The sequence below is a fragment of the Corvus kubaryi genome, unplaced genomic scaffold (assembly GCF_017639235.1).
Source record: "Corvus kubaryi isolate FWS band 111438036 unplaced genomic scaffold, C.kubaryi_AGA036_p1.0 37300, whole genome shotgun sequence".
Lineage (NCBI taxonomy): Eukaryota > Metazoa > Chordata > Aves > Passeriformes > Corvidae > Corvus > Corvus kubaryi.
Genome location: NW_024581093.1, coordinates 1,059,924 through 1,065,384, shown reverse-complemented (window position 1 = coordinate 1,065,384; position 5,461 = coordinate 1,059,924). Strand labels below are relative to the sequence as shown.

Genomic DNA, 5,461 nt, shown 5'->3' with positions numbered 1-5,461 from the left:
CCGCAGCAGCCCCCGCACGCGCTGTCCCCTCCGCGCCCGGCACCAGCGTCCCCCACCCGCCGCCCCCGAAGCACAGCAGGGCGCTTTGTGCGGCTCCCACTCCCCAAAGGCACCGTGTCCTGCTTCACGGCGGCAGGACGGATCCCACCGAAAGCACCGGCCCTTTCCTGCCCTTTCCAGCCATTAACTCGGTGTCCCGACCACCCCCGGTAATTTATTTCCCACTTTAAAAACTACTGCCGCTGTTCCAGTTCGATACCAGATTCTATTTCCCGCTCGGTCCTAAAATGCTGCATCGCTTTGCCACTCACTGGTAAATAGCTGATGTGTTCCCAGCCGGAGCTGGCGGCGTTTCAGCGGCACATGCAATAATCCCGGTATATCCTTACCTGCCTCGCAGCCTGCGATAAGATTTAATGCTTGGAAAGCACTTTGCTGTCCTTGGACAATAGGCACCGCGGAAGCGCAAACTGTACCCAGGGCCAGCCTCAATTAAACCTGACTGATTAACCACCCGAGCGGCTCGTCAGCATGCCCACCGGCTCGGCACGGCTCTCCCGATTAAATAAATATATTAGGAGCTGGAAGGGGGATTTTTCAAACAGTCACTTTAGGAGGAAGCCTGCTCCCGGCAGTGCTGTGGAGTTGGAGTTCATGGCAAGTCGCTGCAATATCCCAGGTGCTGTCCTTGCAAATCTCCCTGAGCTTGGAGGGGGCAGAATGAAACCCAAAGAGGCAAGGTCAGTGGTTGCATAGGACACGGGGACAGAGGGACAGCAGGATGAATGTCTGAGCCACGTGCCAGCACACCCAGATGATGCACAGAAGCCCCATTGTCCCTTGCTCCTCATCACTCCTCGGGGCACCCCGTCTGGGTCCCCCTTGGACTGACCAACCCCTCGTGTCACCTCCCACCCGGATTGCGGGTGACGGCGTCCGGTGCTCCCCAGCAACTGGCCCTGAGATCAAACAGATTGTGTGACATCAGCTGGAGCGCGGGCAGGGGCAGGAGGGCTCTTCAGGGACCCGGATCCAGTTTCCACGCAGATGGCTCCAGCAGTAAAGAAGCAGGGGGTGGGAGGCAACACACAAAGCGGGAATACGATACCTTGGGAGAACTGGCTCTACGGGGCTTTTTCAGGGGTTTCCAGAAGACAGCAGGGCCTCGTTATATTTTATTTATTTATAGGGCTGATGTGGTGGCTGCTCTATGCAGCGAGGGCAGTGGGAACGCCGCACGTCGGGGTGGACATGACTCAGATGTTCTTTAAAGACGTACACAGTCTCTTGGTGTCACCCCTTTTCCCGGATGGAAAGGGGCCACTGGGCCGGATGGGATCCCTGACCCCGGGCAGCAGCACCGGATCTGGGAATGCCTCACCCTAGTTGCCCAGCTGGAGCTCCCCCAGGAGCTGTGGCCACCAGCTCAGCCCACCCTTCGAGTGCAGCCGACAGATGCTCTCCCGCCTGCTCCGCAGATGGGCGAGAAAACAACACGCTGCATTCAAAGTCCAGAGCTCAGCAGGGCCAAACTCCCCTCCCCACCCCGTCCTGAGACACCAACCCTCCGTGCCCCTCTCCGGAGGCACCGCGAGCCCCCGGCTCCCCCATTCCCCCCGCACCCCACTGGGACGCGGCCTCGGAGCAGCTTCCCGGGCCTTGGCTGAGCCCGGACAGAGCAGCTCATTTATCATCCTGTGCCGCCCCGGCCCTGCGGTTGCTGTTTGCAACAGAGAAGCTGGGAGGGAGAGAAAATTTCTCAAGTCGGCCTCGGCAAGAACTGAAAACATATGCCCTGGCGGCAAACGCGTCCCCTGGGGCGCGCAGGGATCAAGGCGAGCCTAGCGCAGGATTTTCCACCGCGGCTCCTGCCGGCGCACAGCCCTCCTGCCAGAGCTGGCGTTCCACAGCCACCCCAGGGCTGCGGTGGTGACAGCCAGATCCGCTCCTCCGAGCCAGCACTGTGAGGACAGTGGGAGGCAGGGCAGGAAGGCTCCTTGCTCGCTCTGGATGGCCAACACCCCACTGCGCCCACCTTAGAGCTCCTTGCTGGCCCCTTGCTCAAAGACAAGCCCCAGGGACAGATGTCCCTTACAAGGCTGGGGACAGGCCCTGTCCTGCGTCAGGACTCAGCAGCAGCTGTGCAAGGTGCTGTACAAACAGCTGTGCTCGGCCTCGTGGGCCAGGGGGGCTCCCCTGGCTTGTATGGGGCAGGGATTCAGGATGGATGCACGAGCAGCCTGACTAGTGCTGGGTCCATCCCTATCCTCACCTTTGTTCCCATTCTTGTCCCCATCCTCATTTCCATCCCCATTCCTGCCTCCCTTCCTCCATCCACCCCCATTGCCGGCCCCATCCTTATCTTTATTCTCATCACCATCTCCATCCACATCCTTATCCTCACTCCCATCCCCATTCCTGGTTCCATTCCTATGCCCATCCCTATCACCATCCTTATCCCCCTTTCTTCTTCCATTTCTGTCCCATGTCATCCTCACCCTCATTCCCATCCTCATCTGCATCCTCATCCCCATTTCTATCCCTATCTCCCTCCCCATCCTCATCCTGAGCTCTGTCCCCATCCTCATCCCCATTTCCATCCCATTCCAATCCCCACCTCTGTCTCTATCCCTATCCCTATTCCTATCCCTATTCCTATTCCTATCCCTATCCCTATCCCTATCCCTATCCCTGTCCCTGTCCCAGCCCCTCTGGCCCTTGGGGCCCTGCACAATGGGACCCAGCAGCACCCATTCCATGGCACCCTGAGGAGCAGGCACGTGCTGCAGATCCCACATCCCTGGGACCGGGAGGTTAATATGGAAATTACCAACTGCTTATTCCTTCCAGCTGTTGCAGTGAGTCATCAAGTGCCTTAAAGAGCATTTCAAACAACACAGTGCCTTCGAGACAGCGTGACTGCTGCCCCAGCCACCCCCTCTGGATAATCCTCTGGTGTTTTAAAAGGGAATATTTCTCCAAGGAGGCAATTCCCAGCCGTGCGTGGCCGGGGAAGCAGAACAGCCGCTGCCCCCACGGCGCCTGTCCAGGCTCCCACCTCCGCCCGTGGGCTCCTGGCGTCCTGCCCGAGAGCAAAGCCAGGCAGGGAAGGGCACTGGGAAGGGCAGCCCAGCCCTGTCATCATCCCTGCTCAAAATCCAGCAGGGACATCTAAATGCCACCATGTGCCAGCATGGGTGACCGTCCCTGCTGCGCCACCTGGGGAAACTGAGGCATGGGGCGGCCAGTCTGAGCTCCACGGTGTCACCTGCCCAGGGTGAAGGTGGCAGGGTGGCTGCCACAGGACGCTGGGACAATGGTCTGGGGTTCAGCGACGTTGAACTCTGCGCTCAACAGCTGTATTTGCCTCTGCAAGCTTTTATTTCCTTTTTTTTTTTTAAAGGCTGATCTCTGCACTTGGTGCTGATTTTTCAGACGGGAGAGATAGGGCTGGTTCACGGAAATAGTCGGGATACATCCCTTATCTGCTGCTTCAACCTTTCTTTGAACTTCTGGACTGACTTCATTGATTTTTTCACCGTTCCTCTCGCTGGAAAAGCCCAGGCAGTTTTTTCTCCTGCTCGCAAACTGTTCTCCCCCCAGTCCTTTGCGTGGCCCTGCAGGTGAGTCAAGGATGCTCCCAGCCAAGATCACAGCTGGCGCGAGCAGGAACATCTGCCTCTGCGCAGCGGGGAGCCTGCAATCAGAAATAATGACCCAAGGAAAGCTGTGCACAGGTGACAGGGAGCTGTGACACCGGTGGAGGCGAAGGGGACACGACCATCCCACACTGGAATCACAGCCACCGACTGAGCGAGGATGCGGGGATGCTGCTGGGATGCTGCCCACCAGGCAGGAACCAGGAAGGGGACCCTGAGGAGGACAGGGGGCCACTGAGTGCCACCACAGCCCTGTGGGGACACTCTGAGCCTCTCTGCTCGGCCAGAGAGGCTGTGGCAAAGAAACTGCTGCTCCTGCAACAGCCAGGGGACAAGGGGACACATTCAGCGCCTGGCACGGTGGTCACAGCGCCTGGGTCCAACCAGGATCCTCAGGAGCACCCTGTGAGTCCATGAATATCAGTGGAAGACCCAGCACCCTCAGTTCACGCCCCAATTCCCTCTGTGGGTGTCCGGCAGTGCTGACCTCGTGCTGCTCCTCCTGCTCAGCCCCACTGGGACCAGGCCCCGATCCCTCCCATGTCCCTGTGTCCCGTGAGGCAGGAGGGAGCCACGTCCCCTGCAAGGCACAAGGGCCCAGTTGCTGCTTGTGGGGTTTTTTCATTAGGTTTTGTTGTTTTTTTTTTTTTTTTAAGAGGTTTTTTTCTTTTCCTTTCCAGGGCGAGCAGCTCCGCAAATGCCAAGTGCTGATGCCAAAGGGCCGTGTCAACAAAGAAGAATGAGTGTGGCTGTTAGAGGCTGCTATTAAAAAAGGGTGGAGAAGAGAGGCAAGGGGGGGGGGGGGGGTGAAAAAGAGAAGAAAAGGTTTGTCACTGCAAATAATAACAGCTTGCAGAGCAGTAAAAATCCAGGAGCAGCAGCTGGACCCCTGCAGTGCCCTTGGGAGCTGGCATCAAGCAGGGACTCTGCACCCCGTGTCTTTGCAGAGCACAAACCCATCCCAGCAACTCGGCATCCCCTGTGGGCAGCACGACGTGTTTTTCCAGCTCCAAGGGTTTTCCAAGGCTGCTGTGCTCCTGCTCGGCCTCCAGGCCCTGCTGCAGGGAGCCGCAGCAGCGCCGTGCATGGCACCGGCTCCCCGGTGCGGGGCGGGGTCGGGGTCCTGCCCCGTGAGTGCCAGGAGCTATTTCTAGGCAAGCCCTGGCTGCTGCCGAGTGGGATGGGAGGGAAGGAACCTCTCACATGACTCCGAAGATGCAACGGGAAGACGCAGGCTCTGGTTTCAGCTTTCTATTCCCAGCCCGTTATTCACCAGTCAAAGATGGATCTGCCCCGCAGGGCGGCCACGGGAGCTGGGGCTGGATCCGGGGCTGGAGTGGAGCACCCTCATCCCCCTGGGAGGCAGCTGGAGCTTGCAGCTCCTGCGCAGCTGAAAACCCCGCTTGGCATCGCCTCCTCCTCCTGCCGGGATGTCGATCCCAAATGGATGTAGGGATGCTCAAGTAGCACCACTTAGGAAAAGACAAAGCAAGCAGAGGAAGAGATAGACAAAGCCCAAATCCTACTCCAAAATCCAGAGTGAAAGCATTTTTGAGGATAACCCACCAGTTCACTTCGTTTTGACTTTTTCAAAAATACTCTCACTTGCTGTTTTTGAAGGGGCCGTGGTCTGTCCTTAGCCATGGTTTTATTCCCACACCAGCTCTCATTCCCACCTTTCCCATGCCACAACCACCCTTTGTGCTCATCTCAAAAGCAATGGCAGAAGGTAACCCTCTGGAAAGGCCTGGTTTTCAAGTATTGTGGGGGGGGGGGGGGGGGGGGGGGGGGGGGGGGGGGGG

At 58.4% G+C, this 5,461-nt stretch overlaps 1 protein-coding gene across 1 annotated transcript in view; it reads right to left on the bottom strand.

Annotated features, from left to right (window-relative positions):
• LOC121664428 overlaps positions 1-5,461 on the bottom strand; it is a 74,167-nt gene that overhangs the window by 34,891 nt on the left and 33,815 nt on the right. The gene's annotated exons all lie outside the window — the stretch shown is intronic.